This window comes from Onychomys torridus, chromosome 2, assembly GCF_903995425.1.
Source record: "Onychomys torridus chromosome 2, mOncTor1.1, whole genome shotgun sequence".
Lineage (NCBI taxonomy): Eukaryota > Metazoa > Chordata > Mammalia > Rodentia > Cricetidae > Onychomys > Onychomys torridus.
Genome location: NC_050444.1, coordinates 54,399,793 through 54,426,221, shown reverse-complemented (window position 1 = coordinate 54,426,221; position 26,429 = coordinate 54,399,793). Strand labels below are relative to the sequence as shown.

The following is a 26,429-nucleotide window of genomic DNA, read 5'->3' as shown; positions in this document are numbered from 1 at the left end:
CACACACACACACACACACACACACACACACACACACACACACACACAGAGTGCTTATCACCTCCCCAGCAATGATGAAACCTATACTGTTGTTTTACTAAGTGGACATATTATCAAACTGCCTTCTCAATATTTATGTTTAGACCGTATATTTGTGCTGCTCTCAACTTTGGTCAGGGGAGCATCTTTTAGCAATGAGCGGCAGTCAGTGTAAAGACTCAACTGGCCAATGTGCCGAGAGTAGGCGTAAGTAAGTACTCAGCCCTCAGTGAGATATTTACACCTACCTGTCCCAAGGCTCAGCAAACATCATGGAAGAGGGGGCAGAGAGAAGACGGGGAGGAGTCCTATAAAATGCTGCCTTCTGGTTATGATATGCCCACGGCACTCATGAATTCACAGCAGCTGGGGTTACACAAGACCTACAGGAGATTAAGCTGGTCAACAATTCTAGCATGGATGGGGGAGGGGGTCAGGAGGTCCCACCCCCAGCTGAGGAGTCATTGGCAACTGGCTGCTGCTGGGGAAAGGGGAGTCACTGTTTTGGAGATCAAGCCATTAGTATGTTGCCCATGCTCCAGTGGAGCATCTATGGCTGGGCAGCACTCACTGGACTCAGTAGCTTAGTGAAAACAAATAAAGAAAAGGATGTGAAGTTAGGAGAGGTGGTGGGGCAAGCTGGAGGGGAAAAATAGGGAGTGGATATGATCAAAATACAATGTATACAGCATGAAATTATCAAATAAAATACTATATATTTAAAATAGGGGTTGAAGGGCTGGAGATATGGCTCGGTGCTTAAGAGCACTCTTCTTGTAGAGGACCTAAGTTTGGTTCCCAGAACCCACATTTGTTGTAGAATAGTATTTTAACTATGGACAGATGTGTTACATTTGTTTACGTTGCAGAATATTACTTTAACTGTGTAAAAGTGTGTTACATTTATTTATGCTGCATTTGTTTAATTATGAAAAGATGTGTTACATTTGTTTTGCCTTGCCTGCCTAAGGCACCTGATTGGTTTAATAAAGAGCTGAACAGCCAGTAGCCAGGCAGAGAAAGGGTAGGCAGGGCTGGCAGGCAGAGAGAATAAATAGGAGGAGAAATCTAGGCTCAGGAGAGGAACGAGAGAAGAAGGGGAAGAGAGAAGGAGGAGGAGGCGCCTGGGGCCAGAAGCTGGGCAGCTGCAGCTAGCCATGAGAAGCAGTGAAAGTGAGATACACAGCAGGAAAGAAAAGGAAAAAGCCTGATGCAAAAGGTGGATAAAGAGAAACAGGTTAAGAGCTAGCCAGAAATGAGCCTAAGCTAGGCCGAGCATTCATAACTAATAGTAAGTCTCCGTGTCATGATTTGGGAGCTGGCTGATGGCCTAAAAGAAAAGGCCTGGTAGACACATTAGGCAGCTCAGATATGCTTGAAACTCTAGGTGGTTTTTTTTTGTTTTTTTGTTTTTTTTTTGTGTGTGTGTGTGTGTGTGTGTGTGTGTGTGTGTGTGTATGTGTATGTGTATGTGTTTTGAGACAAAGTTTCTCTGTGTAGCCCTGGGTATCCTGGATCTCACTCTGTAGACCAGGCTGGCCTCAAACTCACAGAGATCTGCCTGCCTCTGCCTCCTGAGTGCTGGGATTAAAGGTGTGCACCACCACCGCCCAGTGAAACTCCACAGGCACCAGCACACAAACGGAAAACACACACACACACAACACACACACACACTTAAAAATTTTTTTAAATGGGAGTTAATTTTTTATGGAACTAGGAACATCCTTTTCTACTTAAGGCACATAATTGAGGCTCCCTTGCTGAGTTCCAAGCATAAACATATGGCTGTGGCAGGGAGCTCATTTGCAGTCTGATGAAACGAAGTAGGAGGTGTGGGGATGGCCCTCCAGGAGGGGTATGTACTCCTCACTGTCTCTTAACTACAGCCTTGCAGAGCATAGACACCTGTATCCTCAGGTGCATCATGGGAACTCTGTCACTACAGGAGCTGGGAAGACGAAGGTAATGCAGTTAGGCTTCTGGACTTCTTAAACGCAGGCTGCTGACCACTCCTGCAGGATGAATTTTCCTGGCAAAGCATTTGTCAAATAAAGCAGCACTAGTGACCACCCAGTCCCCATCTCCATAGCACAACGGTTTATCCTTCAGGACAAACGCTGTCTGATCCTGGAGATGAGGAGGCACAGCCGCTATCTTTGTGGCCTGAGCTGTTCATCACCGCTGTCCGGCTTGACTTTTTGTCCCTCATACGTGCTTCACTTGTGTTTAGTTTACTTAACGTAGACTAACTTGATCAGACAAATAAAAAAATGTACTTGTAGGGGCTGGAGCGATGGCTCAGTGGTCAAGCACTCATTGGCTGCTCTTGTGGAAGACCAGAGTTCGAATCCTAGCACTCACATGGCAGCTCTCAACCATCCAAAATTCCAGTTCCTAGGAACTGCACGCCCCCTTCTGGCCTCTGCTGGCATGTGCACTCACACAAGTTCACACACTTGTAATTAAACAATAAAATAGAAAAAAAAGTACGTGTAAAAGAAGTGTATATATTAACTCTCTAGAAACTCATGGCAAATGTAATGTAGTCATTAATGTAGTCATAATTATTTTCCATTAATTTAAAAACAGACTAACGCCCTCTTTTAAGACCATGCACTTGGGGCAGGGGTACAGCTTAGTGACAGAGCATTTGCTTACTACATATAAGCACCCCTGGCAACATACAACAAAAAGAGACAATGCATTAATACTGATTTTTCTGTAAAGGATGCTATCCGTTTTTGTTTTATTAAAAATTAGGACAAAAAAAGTAACGGGGTTAGTTATACTTTCACACTCTGTCTTTCCTTTTTTTATATTTTACTTTATTTATTTTACATACATGGGTGTTTTTCCTGCATGTAAGTGTGTGCTCCACATACATGCAATCCTGTGGAGGCCAGAAGTAGGCATGTGATCCATTGGGAGGGGGTTACAGATGGCCGTGAGCTACCATTTGGTTGCTGGGAATCAGACCCCGATCTTCCGGCAGAGCAGCCAGTGCTTTCAACTACAGAGCCTTCGCTCCGGCCCCCTTGCTCTTTCCTGATCCTCTGTTCCTGCTCCCCGTCCCCCTGCCTCCCCGGCTTGTGCCCTTCCTTTCTGTGTGTCACGTGTTCCATTACCATCTTGTTATCCTCCCCGACTTTCTTAAGAACTCTTCTCCCCCTTGTGATCCCCTTCCTAGTTTCACGATCTTATCTACTTTTCATCTATGTACCCACATATACCTTCCTACATCCACACACACCCACACACCAGCTTTATCCACTCATCTGTTGATGGACATCTAGGCTGATTCCACTTCATTGCTATTGTGACTAGTGCAGCAATAAACATGGACATGGTAGGCTATAAAGTGACAGGACACAGTGCCTTTTAGGAGTATGCCCAAGAACTCTCTATGTAGACCAGGCTGCCTCTGCCTCCCTTGCACTGGGATTAAAGGTGTGTGCTGCCACTGCCCAGCCTTTTCAGGTTTTAAAGAAAGTTCATCATGTTGATCTCCATGGTGACTGCACCAGTTACACTTTCACAGCCTCCCCAATATTTGCTGTCATTTATCACTTCTAATCTCCATTTTCTATAGTTAATTTGTCACGTTTTTCTCTTCAGCACATTATGCTATACAAGCACAGAGCACTGAGGTTGCATGCGTTTGACTAACTAACCTTGCTACTAAGAGGAATTTATTAAAGTAGTCGACCTCATAATTTCAGTAAAGCTTCTGATCATATTAGTATAATTTAGACGAAGTGTAGTGGCTTGAAAGAAAATGGCTCCCATAGGCTCAGGTATTTGAATGCTTGGCCCCTAATTGGCAGAACTATTTTGGGAAGGATTATGAGGTATGCCTTGTTGGAGGAGGTATGTCACTGGGGTTGGGGCTTAGGTTTCAAAAGCCCACACCAGGCTTTTCTCTCTTCCTTCTCCCCTTCTTGCTTTTTGCTTCTACCTTGTGGGTCAGGATGTAAGCTCTCAGCTACTGCGATAGCACCATGCATGCTTGCCTGTTGCCATGCTCCCTGCCACGATGGTCATGGACTTGCCCTCTGAAACTGTAAGCTAAGTCTTAAAATGCTTTCTTTTATAAGTTGCTCTTACTCATGGTGACTTTTCACAGAAACAGAAGAATAACTAAGACAGAAGTTGGTACAGGGATTAGGGTATTGCTGTGACAGGCCTGACCATGTTGTTTTGGAGAACGTGTAAGACTCCGGGATTTTGGACTAGCAAAGTAGTTAAATGTCAGAAGTGGAGCTTAATGGGCCATCCTAGTGGGAGCTTGGAAGACAGTAATGCTGAGAGCGATGTGGGCAGTGGAAGCCTAGCTCAAGAGGTGTTAGAGGAAAACAGTGTTAGTATGGGCTAGAGACTATTCTGACAAAGAATGTGGCTGCCTTGTGCCCTTGTCATAAGAATCTACTTGAGGCTAAATATAAGAGTTTTGGATTAATGGTGTTGGCAGAGGAGATTTCAATATAACCTATGATTGACTGTCACACAGTTATTAGTAATCACTCTTATATAGATCTATAATGAAAAGGAGCAAACAGGGCAAAAATACAAAATGTATAGTCTGAGGAGAAAAAGAACACAAGAGAATGAGTGTAATGTTGGAGCTGAGTCTTGTGCTCAAAGAAAAGAGAAATGTAAAGAAAGACCTGATGTTAAGTGGAATAAAGGGAGTGGTGAGACACCCCCACCCCCCTCAGCTAATTCTACAACCTGTGAAAGGAAAAGGTCCAAGATTCCCTACACCTAAAAAGAAACTATTAAAAACGTTTTATGCATATGGAATTCAGAGGGGTCCAGATTCCAGCCCAAGTAGGCAGCAGAACTTGGTAGCACTTGGTTCTGGATTTAGAGTCATGAAGGACAGAGGAGTAAAGGGGTTGTGGAATCTTCCTTTGAAGTTAAGGAAAGCAACTGAGGCCAGGTGTATGGCAGGGGAGTCCCTGCCTAGAGGCCTGGAGAGGCCATTGCATGAAACTGTAAAGGTGAAGCCTGGATTGTGCCGGAGACTCCAAGATGCTGGAGATGCCAGGGCTGTTAGATACCTGCCAAGGAGAGCGGCTGGCAGGGTATGGAACCAGGCCAAGAGAGAGAAATGTGTTGCAGTTAGCAAAACTAACAGCTATCTAACCCTTTTGATATCAGACATGAAGTTACAGAATTTGGAGTTTACCCTGCTGGGTTTTGGTCTTGCTGTGGTCCAGTGTTTCCTCACTAGGCCCCATTTTCCTCCCTTTTGGAATAGTAATGTATATTCTGTGCATGTTGGAAGTATGCGATCTGCTTTTTGAACAGGGGATTACAGTTAAGATACTGCCTTGAGTCTCAGGAGAGACAATGGACTTTTAAACAGTGTTGGGACTGTGAAAGACAATGGGGACTTATGGAGTTGGATTAAATGTATTTGCATCATGATACAGCTACCGGCCTACGGGGGATGGGGAGTAGAATGTGGTAGTCTGAATGAGAGTGGCCCCCATAGGCTCCTATGTTTGAATGTCCAGTCTAGTTGAAGGGACTATTATGGGAAGGATTAGGAAGTATGGCCTTTTTGGAAGAAGTATGTCATGGGGGGCAGGCTTTGAAGGCTCAAAAGCCCATGCGAGACCCAGTCTTTCTCTGCCTTCAACTTTCAGATCTAGATGTAAGCTCTTAGCTACTGGTCCAGTGCTAAGTCTGGCTCCCTGGGTTGGCCTCACATTCCTAGACTCAAGAGATACCTTTCTTTGTCTTAGTCTCTGGAATAGCTGGGACGGAGGGTGTGTGCCACTAAGACTGGCCTAAACTATTTTATTTTTAAGACAAGGTCTCATATATCCCAGGCTGGTCTCAAAGTTGCTACATAGCTAAGAATGACCTGATCCTCTTGCCTCCACCTCCTGAGTGTTGGGATTAGAAATGTATACTACATGTCCAGTTATGTCCATGTATGTGGGTAGGGGGAGCTGTTCTTGCCTGAACTGGTTTTGGATGCATGGGCAATAAGGTCTTCTACATAAATTTCTAGGGAGACCTCCCCACTTTTTACCATCTTATGCCTATGCATAATTGTGCATTATGGGAAGGGATGCAGCAGACAAAAGGTCATAGAATTGAATCTATCCATCAAAACAGAGAATTACCTAAACCATATCCCTTATTAACAAGTGTGGGAGCCCATTTTCAGGTTTCCTAGTGGCTTTACCCAGCAGGTCTACATGGAGAAGATGATTGGACCACGGGCCTAAGTACAGGTGTTTGAGATGGTCTGCACTTGGTTGTGCTGGGGGGAGGTCTTTGCTCCACCCCTTGGTGTTCCTATAAATACCCCAGGGCAGAGACAGTCAAGGCCCAATGGATTAGGATTCAGGCCCTCTCAAAGATATCCTGTATTTTCTATCTGTTTCTCTCCCCTCTGTCCTTCTAGTATTTCCTGCTGCTCTTACTCAAGAGTACTCTGGGGAAATGTGGGAGTGATGGGTAGCCCCTCCACAAACAAGCTCCTCCTTACTGTAGATCCCATAACAGAGAAACTCAGGGCTCACGAATGCTCTTTCATTCATGTGGTCCACTGTTACTTTAAAAAAATATATGTAGGTATTTTGCCTGCATGTATGTCTGTACATCTCATGTGTGTATGGTGCCCACCAGGGCCAGAAGAGGGCATCAGGTCCCCTGGAACTAGGGTTAAAGACTGTTATAAGCTGCCATGTGGGTGCTAGGAATATAGCTCAGGTCTCTGGAAGAGCAGCCAGTGCTCTTAACCATTGAGCCATCTTTCCAGCCTCTTCTACCCGTGATGTTACTCTTGACATCTACTGTATCTGATCTGCTCTTTGGTAGTTACCTTGCTATGTATACAGTCTGTGTGAACCTTGATTTTATTTTTGAATAAGGAGCCAAGAATGTGGAAACACCTGGCCTAGACCCTGACTACAAGTAACTTAGCTCTCTATGGTGCCAAGGCTGAGTGCTTAGAAATTCACGAACTGTTCTTTACCGGTTCATGACTTCTGGATTCTCCAGAGCATAGGTTGGAGAGAAGAGTGTGAGAAGCAGGGTTCCTTGTTCCCTGTTCTCTCCTTCACACCTGGTGGTGTGTTCTGGAGGTGACTCAGCCTCAGCTCACTGGTGGACTGTCTTAAGGCACCTGTTTTCTCCTCCTCAGTTTATTCTTGAGTCTCCTATCTTCGCTCATGGGTCCCTTTCATTTCCTCTGGCTGTGGGACTGGTAGATGCTTTGTGAAGTCACTAATAAAGGGATTAACATTCTCTCCATTCTCTATTCTCATTTCTCTTAACACCTGTGCAACCAATTCCTTCTTTTCCAGGCCTTCAGTTTCAAACAACTATCACTGTTTTCAATTTTCCTGACTTAATCATCCATTTTTTAGTCAAGAAAGTCAAAGGCCAGCAGGGACTTTCTGAAGTCATATGACTACTAAAGTCACATGATTTACCCGAGTCTTCTGACTGCAGAGTTCAACTTTCAAGCCCACTCCCTACTTCTTTATCTCTGAAATGAGGCAGAATAGAAATCCCATGTAATGTGAAAACATGTTATTGTAAATTTCCTTATGTTTTCCACAGCATTCAGTTGTATTCAAATCTAAAGATGTCTGGCCAACTGGATGTGGTACTTCGTTGGGTATGAAGGAGGGTAAATTTCATACTAAGTTTTTTTTTTTTTTTTTTTTTTTTTTTTTTTGTTATTTGCATGATTCAGATTCTAGGCCTGTCTCCTAGACTGGAGATAACTTCTGATTTCTCTCTTGCTCAATAAAACTCTTAAAAATTTATTTACAAAATTGTTCTTCAGTTTCATGCATTTATATGTTTTGATGAAATCCACCCTAATTACCCTCTCTTGTCCCCCTCTCAATTAGACTCCACCCCTCCCTCTTTCCCACAAGTCCCTTCTCACTTCCAGGCCTTTTTCTTTGAGACCCACTGAGTTTAATATGTTTGTTTGGATGCTGGGGTGGGTGGGTTATCTACTGGGGCACAGTTACAATGTCCTCTTCTTACCTGGAGAGCCTATAAGAAACCAGCAGGTTTAGCTCAGTATCAGACTTTAGGATCTGGAAGATGACTGTTATGATTAACTTGATAGGATCTAGAATTAATAAAGAAACAAGCCTCTGGGCATGTCTGTGGAAGATTATTTCAGGTTAAATTGAGTTGGAATGACCTACCCTAAATGTGGAGAATGCCATTCCATAAGTTGGGTGCACAGGGATGCATATGAAGGGAACTAAGTCCAAGCATTCACCTCTCTGTGCTTCTTTCCTGAAGATATAATATGACCAGCTACACCCTCAGGCTCTTGGCTACCATGACTCCCCTGCCATGACGGACTGGACCCTTGAACTGTGAGCCAAACCAAACTCTTCCTACCTTGAGCTAATTTTGTCAGGGTATGTGATCACTCAGCAGGAAAAGTAACTAAGACAATGTCAAAGAATAAATAGCTTTTTGATAGAGAGGCATATGGTACCAATGCTCTGCCCAGGTTAGAAAGGCAGCCTGGGAAGGCCATTGTCAAGAGGGAGCCTCAAGTGTGTCCTCTGTCAGTGTTGGCTGGCTCAGAACCATCATGGGGCTATATAACCCCTTTTGTATTTCTTTAGTTCTTTCAGGGGTAGTAAGAACCAAGAGTGAAGAAGCATGCAATGATATTCTTCCTGACAACTGCCAACCTCTTGGGCCGAGGAGCCTTCACTTTGACTGGGTCATTCTACTTCTTAGCTCACCATCTGCATGTGAGGCACTTGTAATTTTCTCTTCCAGGTAAACACAGTTATGTTTCTCAAGTAAATGACAGGCAGAAGTCATATCAGCTATAAATATATTCATATTTACCCTAACAGCATACAATGAAAATAGCAGCTCTCCCTTCTGAAAGATTATGCAAGGGAGTTCATGGAACAGTTTTTAGAATGCGATTTCAATATAAGTACAGATCTTAAAATAGAAATAAAAATAGTAGCATTTTACACTTTGCAGTGTAAAATGAAAGCGAGAAGCATCCCACTCACTAGAAATGAAGTAGTAAAACGTGCACCAGGGTTTATAGTTTCATTTGAAAAACCACCCCCCAAAGGTCTATTTCTTAAAAGATATTTTTAAAAAGTCACTTAATTTCCATGCTAAGTGACCTTCTCCCCAATCAGAAACACAATGATTTTCCTAGACCAGAACTTTCTTGAATCGAGGCCTGGTATCATCTCTTCTAATCATTTCAAACTGTCAACCACTTTGATCGTTGCCCAGAAAATACTAAACATGTTGAGAGGCCCCAGTGATGAGACAGAGTCCCTCATTAGAGTCCTTCACATTAGGCCAGACACTACCTCTGAAACGTAACCGGTTCTGTGTTCTCTGCTTCCTTCCTGCAGTGATGGGCAGCCTTCTTAGCAGGAACCCTGGCTGAAGTCAGCACTGCAATTATTGCTGTAGTCTAGACTGCCACCTCTCCCACACTTGCTTAGATTTCTGAGGAACATGGATAAGATTTACTCCTCACAGTTAACATCTCTCAGTCTTAAGCTTTCTAGCATGTGTTGCTGCTCAGCCATGCACTCATCTTAACCTTGCACAATCCAAAATTTGACCTAAGAGTATATGGTATATTTTTTTCTAGGTATTAAAAAAATATTCCTATTGTAGAAATAGTTCTTCAGTCTTTTGAAGAGGTCCCTCACCCCTCAAAAAACTCACAAAAATTTCTTATCTCTAGTGATCATGATATTTTGGGCTCCATAATGCCTCAAAGATTTTGACAATGACAGTGTAACACAATCATGTCTAGCTACTTTCTGTAGTTTGAGGTTTAGTTAATCTAGATTGGGAGTTTAGGTGCTTTCTTATTGTCCATGGACCCCGGGATTTTAGTCCTTACCTTTGCCTTACTGTTTGGTCTTAGGGTTATGTTCCTTAACAGATATGAGAAAGTTAATTCTGAGCTCTTTGCTATCATCAGCACTACAGTCTGAGTTAAAAAGAATTCCTGGCATAATTACCCTTTGTAGAAAAAGGGTATTTGTCTGAATTTTGTTGTGGGTATTCCTAGTCCTCCAGAATCTTGTTTCCCTGCATATGCATAATCTCTACCATTCTATTATTTCACAACACTTTCAAAATACCTTGAACTCCATCCAAACTCTTAAACTTACAGGTAAATGTGTAAGTGACCATTCAGGACACTGGGTGTGGTAAGGATTTCTTGGATATGACCTCAAAGTACAGGAGACCAAAGCAAAACTACTCAAGTGGGATTGATTGTCTTAAGAACATTGCCCAGTGGGCGGTGGTGGTGCACACCTTTAAGCCAGAGCTCAGGAGACAGAGGCAGGCAAGTCTCTGTGAGTTTGAGGCTGGTCTGGTCTATGGAGCTTGTTCCAGGACAGCCAAAGCTATATACAAAGAAACCCTATCTCAAACCAACCCCCCAAAAACCACAAAGCAAAAAGCAAACAAAAAACATTACCCATCAAAAGACATAATTGACAAAGTGCAAGGTGATAGATATTAGGGGTGAGAGAAGAAACTGTGAAAATTAGTTACCTGAGAAGGGGTTGTTCACACTAGAAAAGAATCCGTATCAGCCAAAATGAAAACAACAACAACAACCCCCCAAAACCCCTTTAATAATCTTATTTAAAATGAAGACTTCAAATTGGTATTTCTTCAAAGACACACAAATACCCAACAAGCATATGAAAAGTGCTTGTCACTAACCATTAGAAAGATGCATATCAAAACCATGATAAAGTATTACCCATTAGCATGGCTATTCCTGATAGTAACAAGTGCTGACAAAATGTGGAGAAATTGAACCCTCGTGCACAGCTGACAGGACCGTAAAACAGTCAGAAAGGAAAAAACTGGACAACTCCTCTAAAGATGAAAATAAGGAGAACTGGCGTATGACCCAGTAGTCACACTTCTGGGTAAATATCCAAAAGAACCAAAGCAAAGGATTAAATAGAATTTGCACACTTATGTCACAGAGATACTAAGCACAAAAACCAAGAGATGGAAACAACTCAAATGTCCACTGGCAGATGAAAGGATCAATTAATGTGGCAGGAACATACAGTGACAGCCTTCCAGCTCTACAACATGGACCAATGACCACTCCAGTGTTCTACTGATTGAAGAGAATTCTGGTAGCTATTCACATGAGTGACATCCAGAAGCATGCCTTTCCTTTGCTTTAATTATAAACGGGAACAAGAGAATGGCACCATCAATCAAACCAACCATATGACCCACCATGTAACTACATTAATACCTGTGTTCCTCGGTGACTTCTCATTTCCTCCATATTCCCCAGAGGGCCCCTACCCTCATGTTTCTGGACTCACTTAACCCTTGAATGCACAATGCTGCTTAAAGTTTCCAATTATTTCTTTTTTATTGGAACAATATCAGTGTGATGCCATTCTCTTCACTAGGCTATCTGGGTTACTTAAGCAGTTCTATTTATAATCATGTTACTAAGCTCAAACTCAAAATTTGAAAGTTAGCCCCGTGGCCCAAAGATGAAGTGCTTGCTGCTCTTCCAGAGGACTTGAGTTCAGTTTCTAGGACCCAGACTCTAGCTCTAAGGGACCCCATGCCCTCTTCTGGTCTCTGTGGGCACTCATACACATACACACATAAAAATGCAATCAGTTAAAAAATTCCTCCTGCTTTACTCATAGAGAGTAGAAATATTATGTCTTTCTTTTTTCCTGGGCTTCTCTGATCATTTACCACACATTTCACATGTTCACATCTATGCCAAGCTTGTCAGCTTCTGCAATCATTGAATCAACTGACAGCATGCATCGTAAGATCTCAATGATTAGCTAAACTGTCCTGATCTAGTTCTAGTGCGGGGGGGGGGGGGGGGGGGGGGGTGGGGGGGCGGGGCAAGCAGCTTGGATCCTTCTTTCACAAATGAACCCATCACATATTTGATGACACATGTCCTGCCTTCTTAGGGAACATTTTCTTTCCTTCAAGAAATGGAGGCATATTTTCCATCTGAAATAAAAATCGAAAAACTGGGGCAGATCACATGTCTCCTATGGAAAGTGTTGATTTTCTTCTTTCCCCTAGTAAGCCACAAGGGGCCAATGTACCAAGGAAGGACCACTAGTCAAATGGGGATGGCATTCCTCAGCCACTAATCTTCACCCATTTCCTTCCTTTGTTTGCAAAAATAGGAGTGAACCTGGAAATTAAATGCAGATGATCTGCTTGAAAAGGCTTTGAGAGACAGCAGTGTCCCTGCCTTCGCAATGCAAGTTGGGGCTTGCAGGAAGAACAAGGGCACAGCTTGCTTTCCTTGTGGGCCGTCCACAGCAGCAATTCTAGTGCTTCTGAAGTCTTGATTTTTCCTTCACTTAAGTCCTTTGCAGACCACCACATAAAAGTAGTTGAAGCCGGGCGGTGGTGGTGCACGCCTTTAATCCCAGCACTCAGGAGGCAGAAGTGAGTTTGAGGCCTGGTCTCCAAAGCGAGTTCCAGGAAAGGCGCAAAGCTACACGGAGAAACCCTGTCTCGAAAAACCAAACCAAACCAAACCAAACCAAAAAAGCAGTTGGGGCAAGCTGACTGGGTTACCTAAGGTTGTACAACAAGTTGGTATAAAAACCATATACGAAAATTATTATTTTTCTCCCCGAAGAGATTGATTTCTGTTCTCTGCCTGTTTCTACCATGGGTTGTGTCAATGGATGGCAGTTAACACTGAGGCAGACACCATCTATGTTCTGACAGGATTTAAACAGAGTCATATGTGAATTGGCCAATGGTTGTCCTAAAGCCATAGGCCAAGCAGACAGAAGATTACACGTGGCTGGGATAGAGAAGTTCTGATGATACAGCAGCCACACCCTTGGATTAGAACACAGGTCAGGCCTGCCTGCCAGCCAGCCAGCCAGCCAGCCCTCTCCCATCCTGCCTAGCTGAGCTCTGCATTTTGTGTGTGAGAACAGAGTGGGAGACAACAACATCTACCAGCATAGCCACACTACCGTATCTGCCCAGGTCTTCTGGGTTCTTGTCTTGCAGACTTCCTACAGCCTTCTCTGGCACACCAGGACTATAGGCTTGTTAACACCATCAACAAGGCCTGGAAGGAAGCCTTCACTGGAAAGTGCAGTGAGTCCAGGATCTCAGGTTGCTGGGGCATGAAGACAGGACCCTATTTTTGTCAACTGTGTCATATCTGGTAGAAGTGGAGCTGAGGCATGAGCGGCAGACATTTCCAACAATGACTATGGTTGGTCATATCCAGTTTCTGTGGGGCCAAAACATACTTTTCACAGTAACTTCAGAGATGCTGAGAAGGGGAAATAGCTCACAGGTGCATCCAGGATGTCCTTGGAGGTTGTTCTGGGGCCATCTATTTTGGACATACTGGGAACTATTATGCAAGATCTCTTTACTCATAGCTCCTAAGTGGGAAAATACCTTTTCAAAAAACAGACACCTATAAATAAGGATATCCAAATATCCTGAAAATGAACTTTTGTTTTTTTGACAAATGCCAAACCTCAAGAACACCAGGTGGTCTCATTTTGGGTGAATCAAACCGTTTCTGAACAGGCTGTTAAAGATGCAGATAGAGATGCCCACAGTACTCAGGGTGTTGTAGAATTTTGTTGGAACTGTAGTTGCTGAAGTTGAAAAAAAAATCAGGAATCTAAAAAACGACAATGAAAATCATGTCCCCCAGCATGCAATATTCTGCATTAAGTATCTGGTTCATGGGCAGCAGGGCTCATTCAATACATTTTTATTTTTATTTTGGGAGAAAAAGGGGTTTATTTGGCTTACAAGTTACAACCCATCATGAAGGGAGGTCGGGGCATAAACTCAAATCAGGAATCCAAGGCAAGATCTGAAGAAGGAACACTGCTTACTTACTGGCTTGCTCTCCAAGGCTTGATCAGCTACTTTTCTTATACTGTCTATACCTACCTGTCTAAGGATAGCACTGTGCACAGTGGGCTGGGCCTCCTACATTAATTAGTAATGGAGAAAATGTTCCACAGATATGCTCACAGGCCAATCTGAGGTAGGCTGTTCCTTAATTAAACAAAAACAAAAACTATTGTGTGTGTCTAGGTTGCGTCAAGTTAACAAAAATTGATCAGCACGGCACACCTTTCACCATTTAGAAAAAGCATGACTTTCTTCAGTGGGTTCAATACATTTTTTTTTTTTTTTATGTCTTCTGGTGTTGCATAGCTTTGAAAACTTCAACTAAGCTAGCAGGTGTCTGGACAGCACCGCTATTCCTGTAGTCAGTGTGGAAGATGAGGGCTTACCCGTTTCTAGGTAGAGTCTCCATTGTAGGGGAAATGTAGGCCAAATCAGAAGTCATGGCCAGGTCCCTGCTCATATCTGCTCCTCCCTGCTGATTCCACATCTCCTTGTTTCTCCATGATCTCTCTGGAGTGAGAATCAGAAGGGGGCTGGGGAATCTCTCAGTGATGCTCCTGGCACGGTCCTTCATATGACTTCCAAAACGTCCCCTATCTAGTCGTTTTGGATTTCTAGCTGTCTTCTCTAATCAGATACTCTGCCCTTCCTTTGACTTCTAGCATGTACTGAAGCTGTCTGTACCTCCTGCTTAGGTGCGTTCCGGACTTACTTCTCCAGGAGACCTATGCACAATGTTACCTCTGAAAGCTGTGGAGGACGGGGTGGGGTGTCCACCAGTAAGGAATGAGGGGCCAGGGAAAACCTTTACAAAGGAGGTGCCAGTTCAACTGGCTCCTTCTTCCTCTGACCTGGACAATGGACACTGCTCTCAGGACATCTTTCTTGGCATTTAATCACAGAAGTGCTGTTTTTCAGTACTCTTTCATATTAGCTAAATATTCCATAATGTCTATGTAGATAAGAAACTCTTCAACTTAAAGTTTTCATGTGTTTTCTGCACGGACTCTAATAAATTGGTTAAAAATATGCATGGTGAAGATGATTCTATAATTTTTAGAACACAATGACATCACACATTGTCAATGGGTCATATTTTCATGTCAAACCAAATACTACTGTACTTGGCAAAGGTTAAATGATAGGAAACCACCGGATCATAAAGAAATGCTCATTTTGTATTTTTTATAAATGAATCTTGAATAAATTACGTAAACTGCCCAAGTAAGATGGCACTAAATAATCAGTACAAAATATTATTTGAACGTTTATTACTTTGGGTCATAAGGAAACTTGAGAGAAGCAAAAACATACATTCTACCATGGAGTAATTTTGAATGTACAGACAATACATCAAACAGGTTAGAATTGCTCACCCATCCATTGTTAAAATTGCTGGTGCAATGTATGAGTGAAAGAAGGTGTGTTGTGTTGTCTAATACATTAAGTTTAAATGGAAACACGCTAGGTAACGAGAGAGCACAAAACTAACACAAATAGTGTGATCCTGACCTTGGTAAACACAAAAGAACCACCTCATGGCTTTCTAGGAAAAGACCTTCCATACACACCCAGAATGATCTTTCTTTAGTGAAAGAAAACCAGTACCCTCCACCTACCTAAACATCAAACGGATGTCTCGAAGGAGACAACACCATACAAAGGATATGATTCCTCCGGGAGAGCCTGGCAGTGCACACAAAGCCATACAGTAAAGCAGACGGGTGCTGCGAGAGGACACACTCTGTCAGAGCTGCAGGTCAGAGGGCATCGGCCTGCAAGCTGGTGTGGAAGTGAAGGTGGGGAGAGGGAAGTGATGAGCTGAACCAGATTTTTCTTAGTAGGCTAGGTTGGGCAAGCCATTCTAGGTCAGCATGGAAAAGCAAAAATCAACCTTTTCTACAGTAAAGTGGGAAAGTCAGCAGGCTAAGCAGGGAAGGTATTTCAGAAAGCTTACTGGGGAAAAGCCACACAAGGAAAGCAGGCAGAATTATGAAATGCTAAGAAGCTATCCACAGGGAAAGAAGGTGAGCAGGGTCAGCTTTCAGAGGATGCTGCACACCCAGGAGATCAGGTGACCTTCTGGCTTTCCTCATGAAGAGGATGGGCCGCAATGCTGTCCTGCCACCGCCAGGGAAAGTCTTGCAGTGTCCTGTCCCAGGCGTGTGTGCCTGAAGGAAAGCATCATGCGGCCAGGCTCTGAAGACCATTCGGCTTTTGGTGGGAAAGAGGTATGGTTGGCTCCTCCCCACGTCACAGGCCAGGTATGAGAAGCCCTCATCTGGTGCATGGAAGGACCGGAACATCCAAGGGGTTATTGCTGCACTTGACCAGATAATGAGGTATCTATTAATAGATCAGCACATTCATGCATGGTTCTATATGTCTTCAGGGAGACATTTTACAAAATGTAGTATCAAGTGCTTTTTTTGGCAGTGTTTTTTTTTTTTTTTTCCCTTTTTCTGGGAAGCATTTCCCTCCTCTGACAGGGTGCCAGGCTCATTTCTTTTTGGTACCACTACCATCCTCTTCATTTTGTCAGGCTATACCACAAAGACGAAGGAAAGCTTTTGTTTCTGGTTTCCCATGGATCTTCTAACAAACCCTGCTGAGTTGGACGGAGGCTTTGTTCATCGGCTTAGACCCCCACCACCCCGTTGTGCAAATTCTAAGAGCATGAGCTTGCTAAAGCCAGGCCAGGCCAGGAGAGGGAGCAAGAGGACACAAGATATTCCTCTATCTGGGTCACAGGAAAAGTCTGAGGATGAGGTTGGAGAGGCGAACTGCCTCAAACATAGAGTGAAATTCACATGCTGTGCTTTTCTGGGGGTGGGGGAGGGGCACCGGCCCTCCCGCTGGCTCATCACCTAGCACATGGTTTTTAAGTGATGACGGAATGCTGGTCTTTAAAGGGATGCTTCTGTGATTAGCTTGTACTGCAGAACTTTGAGCTGCCAACTTTACCAACACCAGCAACACCTTAAGGCAATCACTCTGTAGTCCTCTCTGCTCACCATCACCACAAGGCACAGTGATTCTGGAAGAACTAGGCCACAAAAAAGACTTGTCCCAATTAGTTTATAGGCTGAGGTGTCACTTACCCAGGACATAGCTCCGTGGACAGAATTTTCCCCTAAAGGGAGAATGCTGGTAGTGTACAGAACACTTTATTCCTTTAACAAATGCATCCTCTCTGCATAGCAAGACAGTTGTGTAGCTTGATCTGCTCAAGGGGCCCCTGGCAGTGGAATCAGGATACATCCCTGGTGCATGAGCTGGCTTTTTGGAGCCCACTACCTATGGTGGGACGCCTTGCACAGCCTTGAGGCAAGGGGAGGGGCTTGGACCTGCCTCTACTGAGTGTACCTCATGGGAGACCTTACCTTCTTGTAGGAGGGATTGGGGGGTGGGTTGTGGGGGCTGGGGGAGGTTGGAGGGGCAGGAAAAGGGAAGAGGGGGATCTGTGATTGAGATGTAAAATGAACAAAAAATTTTCTTAATAACAACAACAAAAACAAAAACAAATGCATCCCTGCCACCATCTGTGAGTCAGATGCCTTGGTGGGGTGGGGTGCGGTGGAGAACATGACACAAAATAATAATTGAGGAAAGGGTACCTGGCTGGTGAGGTTCTGGACCATGAGACAGGGCAAGTCAGCAGACACAAGAAGCAAACCAAAGCTGGGATGTACTCAGGGATGTAGGGCTGCTGGGGGAAGGCTATCTAATACCTACATATAGGCTGTGGGAGCTGGCAGAAAGCAATGTGCAGAGATACTTGAGATCCTAGGGCACAGGCTTGTGGGCAGGGGTACATCAGTCAGGGGAGAAGCCATGATGCTGGAGAGGAAGGAGCAGAGGGCAAGACTGGAAAGGCCATTCTCAAGCACAAAAGGGGCTGGCAGGCAGTGATACTGCACTGTGCCAGCACTGGCTGCATTTGGGGATCAGCCTAGGCAGGGACAAGCCAGTGACAGAGGTCCAGGAGAGCTCCAACTGTGGCTAGAACCCAGGCAGCACTGGTGGGAAAGAGAAGCAGAGGGCTTAGTGAGGCCACAAGGAGGAAGCGTTGGCAGTTTGTAAGAACAAGGCCCACTTACCAGCCATTCAAGACCTAGAATGGCTAACCCAACTTCCCACTGCTTCTGATTAGCCAGAGTCACTAGCTGGACACCGCACGTGAGGGATGAGCCTCAGTTGGGAAACCATTTAGCACATTTACCATGTGTTTACCATAACAGGAAGTGTGCAGAGATTCCCAAACTACCTCGGCAGGCGTGGTCTGTGAGTCCTAAGTGATGGAAGGCAGGGCTCAGTCCTTGTACCCTAGAACTTTTCTTGAAGGACCAGCCATGGGTGCCAGTCATTCATTTTGTGCTACAGGTACTATCAGACACAGGAATTGTGTGTGTGTGGGAATGAAAGAAAAAGCTCCCAAAGAACCTGAGAAAATATCTCTCTCTCTCTCTCTCTCTCTCTCTCTCTCTCTCTCTCTCTCTCGCGACAGGGTTTCACTGTGTAACTCTGGCTGGTGTGAGATGTAAACCAGGCTGACCTCAAACTCGGGGAGTTCCACGTGCCTTTGCTTCCCAGGTGATAGGATTAAAGCTGAGTGTCACCACACCTGGCCTTAAACTTTTTTAAAAACTACAGATGAATGGAATTTAGATGAACCAGTACAGCGGGAGATGATGTGTTGAAGGCAGCTATTTTCGGGGATGTGGAAGAGACAGGGGCAAGGCAGCTCTCCTCCTGGGCCTGTTTGTGGATCTTTTTTTGTAAGTCTGGAGCAATCTAGGCCTTTGGAAGCACCTTCCACCATCTACCATCACTTGTGTAGACTTTGAGCTTCAAACTGGGCTGACTCCAGCTCTCAGGTCAAGGGATGTATACTGAAGTGATCTCCCCATCCCAGAATCCTTTCATCAGATCTCCTGGCCATGCAGGGTAACACATGCACAGGTTTTAGTGACCAGGACACAGGCAACTCTGGGGTGGTTGTCCTGCTCACCACAATGCTTACTCTAACACTTCTGAGGTGTCAGGTGTTTTCAGTGCCTGAGGACCCAGACAAAGTAGGTTGTTGTAGTTCTGGGAAACCTTGCGCTACAGGGGAAGCCATTTCCCAAACCTCCAAATGTACATATGGCAGGCTGGATACCCTGGGCTTCATTTTCCCAGCTGTTAAAATCACAGACACTTCCATTCCTATTTATTCATTCATTCATTCATTTATTTATTTATAATTTTTTCGAGACAGGGTTTCTCTGTGTAGTTTTGGTGCCTGTCCTGGATCTCGCTCTGTAGACCAGGTTGGCCTCGAACTCATAGAGATCTGCCTGGCCCTGCCTCCCGAGTGCTGGGATTAAAGGTGTGCGCCACCACTGCCCAGCATCACTTCCATTTTTATTGAGTATTACTACTGTTTTCATCACTGATGTGAGGGTTCTGAATATGGGCCATGGAGCCAGACTGTCTGGGATGACCTCCAATCTCCTCTGCTTAGGAGTTGATGTTGTAGCAAGTTAATTAACCTTTTTTTTTTGCCTCAGTTTCCCTATTTGGCATATGGCAATTTACTATCACAAGCCCATAGAGTCCATGTGCTAAACATCCCACATATGTGTGGCAGCACCCAATATACAGTGAATGTTCAATAAAGACTGCCATCATCAATCAATCAATCAATCAATCAATCAATCATCATCATCATCATCAATACTATCATCATTGTATTAGACACACAGGACATATAAAAGACAAACAATAGCCCTTTTCCTTAGTGTTTGGTCAGATGTCTTTAAGACAAAGGCTCTGTGGTTTTCAGTTTATCACAGGAGGGAAAAATCTCCTGGCATCTGTACTTCCCATGCATCTTGCTGTGCTCTCAAGTAACATATTTCCTTGCTGCCAGTTGGAAGGTGCTGGGTCAAAGTTGTTACATAAAAATCACTGCTAAATTATCACTCGATGGCCTTATTAATAAATCTTTTCTAAGCACCTTTTGTGTGTGTGTACCATGGTGTGACCAAAACTTGAGGTATATAGACTCCAGCTTATTCACAAAAATATTTTAAGAATCCTCAAGGGAAAAAAAAAGAAAGAAAAAGAATGCTCAAGGATTGGAGAGATGGCTCAAAGCATGCTGGGCTGGGCGGTGGTGGCGCACACCTTTAATCCCTGCACTCGGATGGCAGAGGCAGACAGATCTCTGTGAGTTCGAGGCCAGCCTGGTCTCCAAAGCCTGTTCCAGGAAAGGCACAAAACTACACAGAGAAACCCTGTCTCGGAACCCCCCCCCCCCCCCCCAAAAAAAAGAGCGCATGCTGATTCTATAGATGATCCAAGTTTAGTTCCAAGCAGCACACATATCAGGCAGCCTATAATTGCCTGTAATTCTAGCAGGAGGGGATACAAAATATTCTTCTGGCCTCCCTGGCATCTGCACATACATGCACACACACATGTACACATGTGTGTACACATATACACAAATACAAGCATGTATATACACACATGCATGCACAGAACTAAAAATAAATCCTAAAAATGAATGCTCAGGGCTTAGTTGTATCCAAACTGATAAGAATGTTATCTTTTTGTGGATTAAAAATAATTTTCAAAAGACAGGCATACATATCAATGCTATGGTGTCCAGGTTGCCATCAAATTCCTGGACTCAAGTGGTTTTTCTGTCTCTGCCTTCCAAGTAGCTAGGACTGCAGGTACACATTAATGTGCCAGCCTGTGAGAGCTTGCAAGTCTTGTGAGGTCCAACAAGTCAGTTTTGAAAGCTGGTCTTCAAGTAGCTCTCCCCACTTGAAACCTGAAGTGTGGAAGTGGAGTGATGTATGTTTTACTGCAAGAGTCGGTAATAGAAAACAGCACAACAGTCCCGGCTGTGGCAAGCCAGGATGAGTTTACAGGGATCTGAGACCAGACTCAATCAATATTGGCTCCTCGTACCCACTGTAAAGAATCCTGTGGATCTGGGACGTCATGATGTCTTCTGGAGAAAGGCAGATCTTCTACAAAGGGCCCAACAAAGCTTTGGATGCAGAAGCTGTCCCCTCCACCCCCATTTTCATAGGATTTTGAAAAGGCAGAAATCCTAGTGGAATACAGGGACAGAAACGACCAGGCCATTTCTACTTGCTGGCAACTTGCTGGAACTAAATTGGACTGATCATGTATGTTTCCAGTGACTGCAATCCCTTGCCATTACCTTTTTAGGGAGACATTTACAACCTCATCCTTTTCTTATGTTTTACCTTTCCTCTCTTCCACTGAAATATTTCTGCAAAACACAGTATTCACCTGAAAACAAAGAGTCAAGTTTCTCATTCTTCTACCATGCCTTTGTTACAAAGTCTTTATGACTTTGCTTAAATTATCTTTGGCTGACTTGGCATACAGGAGGTGTACATTAAGTCGGTTTGTTCCTTCTTTGTCGTCTTGGCTCCCATCTGCAAGTACACATCTCCCTTCTGTCTTTGGTTTACCAACCACTTGCTAAATAATTGGCTCCAAGAACCTCCTTCGGAGACTATGTCATTTACTGGGGAGCTTTGTACATATGGAGATATCTCTGTTAAGACGTCGTAGAAATGAGAAGGTTTCAGAGGGGGAAAAAAGAAGTCCCACTTATCAAAATGAAGGGCTTTTATCCTCATTTCAGATCTAACAGCAGAAGGGAATATCAGCTTTCAAAAATCCCAGTGAAAAATTTGACAAGACGTGAAATGTTTTTCTTCATTTTTTTTTCATAATATAGTGTCCATACTACAGGAGAAAAACAAGGCCAAATTAATTGATCCAACACTGCTTTAGTGATAGATACACATACAAATAAAGGCTCATGCTTTTTTCTCCTAGCTTGAACATGCTGCATCTATTTTAGAAACACACAAGCTAGGAAATTAAGAGTTGATTTTTAGACTCCACCCTTAATTCATGTTGTCCTGTCTGAATGTCACTTCTATGGTAAGCAAGACCCCCCACTGCTGTGAGGTCACTAGACAGAGAGTGAAACCCTGCCACTGTGTCACAGATAGGGAGGAGCTGGGAGAACAAGCTTGAGTGGTCTTTGTGAAACAGCGCTGGAGGAAGAAAGGAAGGAAAAATGAAGAGCGGAGAGACGGTACAGCAGACACAGGCCAGGGCCGGCCTCTGTCCTTTTCCCGACATTCCTTTCGCCTGGGAGGGCGCTGTTGCCAGTGTGAACTCCCCAACAAACCAGAAAGAATCTCTAAGCCACAACGATCACAGCTGATGAAATGCTCCAGTCTTGTATGTCCTTGTGCGTGTGGACAGCAAAAGGCGGCTTCTCTTCTACCTAAGCCCGCGCTCGTTTGCTCACCGAATGAATGGCTTACTGAAGCTCTTTCAACATTACAGATTCCATCCATGCTCGAATGAAATGATCACACTCTACCTCTTTATCCTGAATCACTGTTTTAATTTCTTATGCCAGCCCAGCAGGAATTCATGTGTTTAGCTCTGGTTGATCATGACATTAATACAATCTGTTACTAAAGAAATAAACCCATGGTGCTACCTCAGGCAGGAATAGATTTAGGGGGAGGAGATTCATCCTGATTTCTGACTGGTTAGCTCCAGAGTAGGCAAAACTCACAGAGAATAGAAAAAAAGCCAATGTGAACTTGCTTGGGAGTTTGGTCTCCATTTTCCACTTCCTCATCACGAAGAGGAGAGATCTGCTCTCTATTTCCAAGCCTGCTTTCCTTCAAGGCTTTCTCATTATATTACAGGTCCTGCCCAGAAGTAACACTCTCAGTTCACTGTTCGTCTGTAAACCCGAATGCTATTATCTTTTCACTTTTGCAACTTAGAACAATTGACCATGCACAAAGGAACGACCGTATCCACCCTTTCTGATGACACAGAAAAAGACCGTGCCCTTACTTTGCTCAATGCTTGTTTCTCATGCAGAAGAATGACATGGCAAATGAAGAGTTCTTGGGAAAAAATATATAAAAAAATATTTTACTGGGGTTTCTCAAGTGTATGAATTTACAAACATGTGCAGAAGACCAGCTGTTACTTTAATCCTAAATTCCGCTGTTCCGTTTGTATCACAGACATACTGTGCTTTACAGTAACATCTAAGCTACTCAGATTGGCTGGCTTGGATTGATAAGTACCCATTTCAATCACTAACGATGCTGGTTCCAGTCCAGTGATTGACCTTGGCAAACAAAACAAAATGAAAAACAAAAACAAAACAAACAAACAAAAAACCCCAACAAAAACACCCAAACCAGACAAACCCATTTCCCCATATTCTTCTCTCTTGTGAAAGAGCTGCGGCGTTGTCACGAAATTCCTTCCCTTTCCTCATCAAAGAACAACCACGAAAGATGTGAGAACCAGAGGAGAGAAACAGAGATTTATGTTAAAGCAGTGCAGCCTGCACAGAGGCCACCTCACACATAGGGTTGTTTAACGGGAACCCTAGAGCTGCCAAGCTCTCATTACTTCAAATGGAGCCCGTCTTTTCTTGAGCTCATTATATATTGAGATTACATTACAATTTATGTTTGGCTAAGTCACTGGTGAGATGCAAGGTGGTTAAAAAATATTACACAGCAGTGTCAGTAAATCCAGCAAAGTCACCGCAGCAAGCATTTGGAGAGGCAAAAAGTCATCTCGCTAAATGAGGATCCGAGCTGTCCTGGACCAAGGCTGTTACTAATAAATAAAAGGCCTCTGGGAAAAGTGCTGAGCATACGCTGGGTCTATTTCAGCTTGCATCAGCAGCTGCTGCCCCCGGGATCACATCTTTACGCACTCTACACCATATGTAATCACTCCAGTGCTGCAACCAGGAAGACAATGAAAGAGCATGGCATAAATCTATACTGAGTGGAATGCTAAATGAGGAAAATAGTACAGAAAGGGGGGAAATAAACCACATTTCCAAGTCATTAGGAAGAAAGACTTTGACATATGAAGTGCTGCAACCATTAATAGCACTTATCATATAGAGTGGAGACAAAGAGACAAATTAATCAAACTGACAGAATTGGGACATTTTATGCTAATGCGAGCTCCCGGGTTTCAGGCTCTAGTCCTCTGCGTCTGGAAAACTGATACCATTACAGGGCAGGAAACAGCATGAGTAACATGCAACAGATCATAAAAATTCACAAGCAACTTCGGAAACATTGCCAAAAGCTCTGCAGCAACATGGATGGAGACCTCAACTGAGAAGCTACGATCGAGCAGTGAGTGCAGATAAGTAAAGAATAGCTCCCATTCACGCCCTGCAATCAACCATGGGTTTCTCGCTCATAATTATAGCGCGGAAACTGAAGCCTGGAACGTGAAGTCTGCAGCGCACCAGTGAAGGCTGCCCTGGCTCCGTTCAAGGCTGTCTGCCATCCGCCAGAGCAAGCTCCGCTGTGACCTACATTAACTGGCCGGGTTTCGATGGCTTTAAAAACACATGGTGTAAACACAAGAGTCTTAATGTAGGACTTTACAGGGACGAGGGAAGGCACTGAATAGGTAGTTCAAATGAAAAGGTGAGCAGAATGTTCTCTGTATGCTTGTGTGGGTGGTACAGGGAAGAAGAACCAGAGACTGAATGCATTTTTATAAAATACATGTTGTTCCTGACTTAGAAACAACTCCCAGTGTGTGAATAAGCTCACTTGAAAATGAATGGCAGGCGAGTGCCCAGGAAAGCTCCAGGGAGTGACCGCCCTTTGTTCTCCAGTTGTGAACTTCTAGGCAGTTGGTGGGGGTTCTACTAGCTCCTTTATACCAATCCGCAGAGATAAATCACTGCCGCCCAGGGGAAGCCTGCGTGTCCCCAGTATGCAGAGAAGATAGGCTCTTGAACTGGAATGCCAAAGATATTTCCCCATTCAGAATAACTATGTCAGCAGAATCAGGCGTGGCTGGAAAAGCACTGATGACACCACGTTTGTTGGCATTCTAGGTCTCTAGCCTTGGTGATCTGGTTGTTTTCTCTCTCATTCTCATTTAATATAGACCAGACATTTTCCTTTCTCTAGAAAGATGCTACAGTGTACACGCATTTGACATTAACTGAATGACTACCATGCTACTTATTTTAGGTAACAGATTTGCTGACTAAAAACCACTGCAAACCACCACAGAGAAATCATACACAGTGACTGCAGAGTCTAAATGGGGAGAGAAGACTCACTGGCATAGTTCAATTACAGGCCGATGCCACAGATGCTGTGAATGACAGCAGATCCGGAAGGTGCGGTAGCGTGGAGTGGAGGGGCACTAAGCCCAAATGGCCTCCTTGGACTTGCTGAAAGTGTACCTACACTCTCCTCCCAAGGTCTCCCTCATTCTTTCTACTTCCCCTCTGTACTTTACACAGACTACGGAGTTCATTCCTTCCTGTTTACATGGTGATAAGTATCTGCTCACTGCAAAACAGAAGACAAACCAAAATATAAAGGAAAATTATAGCGACACCAAGATCTGGGAGCTCATTTTGAAAACTAGTATTATTCATCACCTATCTCCAAGAAAAAACACAGCCTGCATTCAGACAGCCAACACTGATCCAAACTGTCTATTCCATTCTTCATTCCTTAGATAACAGGTCATCAAAAGTATAGTCTGCATTTGTATAAACCAAAGGCATGAGATAATGGGAAAGTCTCAGGCAGTGAAGATTCTTCCTATAGTCACAGAATGAAGACCGTTTTACATCTGACTATTTTAGAGAAGGCTTCCCACCCCACCCACAGCCTGGGTAAAATGAAAACTGAAAAGCACACCTGGATGTACAGATGAACACGGGGCTGTGTCCCCTCATGAGTACTGTGTTCATGTGCCCCGACATAACTGTGATTAGGGCCACTGTTCTAATTAGCAGCATGGGCTGCTCACAGTTGTAGGTGAGACCCTGCTAGATGGCGTGGAAAACTAAGGCTTCTTTCCAGGTATACCCTTTGGAAGAAAAACAGGGGCCAGAGGTGCTCTCTTTACTGCTTTGTCAGACTGAGACCATGCCTGAGAACCAGGCCTTGCACATATTAATTAATATTTTACCAGCACAGGTGTAGAATCTGGTAGACCTTTATTGGAAGGCATGGAGTCTTGGGGTTCTACAGCTGTTTTTTCTTTTTTTCTTTTTTAGTCCACATAACGTCTTAATATCCAAAGATTTTACAGCACATTATTTTCACTTTATCTGTCTTTTGTGCCATGTCACTATATGTAGCACTTCATCCGTTGTTGGCATCACTGTCAGGTGTCACACAGGGTAGACATAAAATCATCTTTCAGCATTTTTTTAAACCAATGAGTGAAGGCAGAGCTGCATTGTTTTTCTATGTGTTGATTGCAAAGAGATACTAGAATCTGAATAAAGTTTGAAGATAAATATGGCCTCATTTTCAGTTAGGCTCAGTTATTAATATTTGGAAAGAAAAGGCTAT

General features: G+C 43.9%; 1 protein-coding gene across 1 annotated transcript in view; it reads right to left on the bottom strand.

The window, feature by feature from the left end:
- Bach2 (BTB domain and CNC homolog 2) overlaps window positions 1–26,429 on the bottom strand; it is a 335,948-nt gene that overhangs the window by 28,978 nt on the left and 280,541 nt on the right. The window lies entirely within an intron of this gene.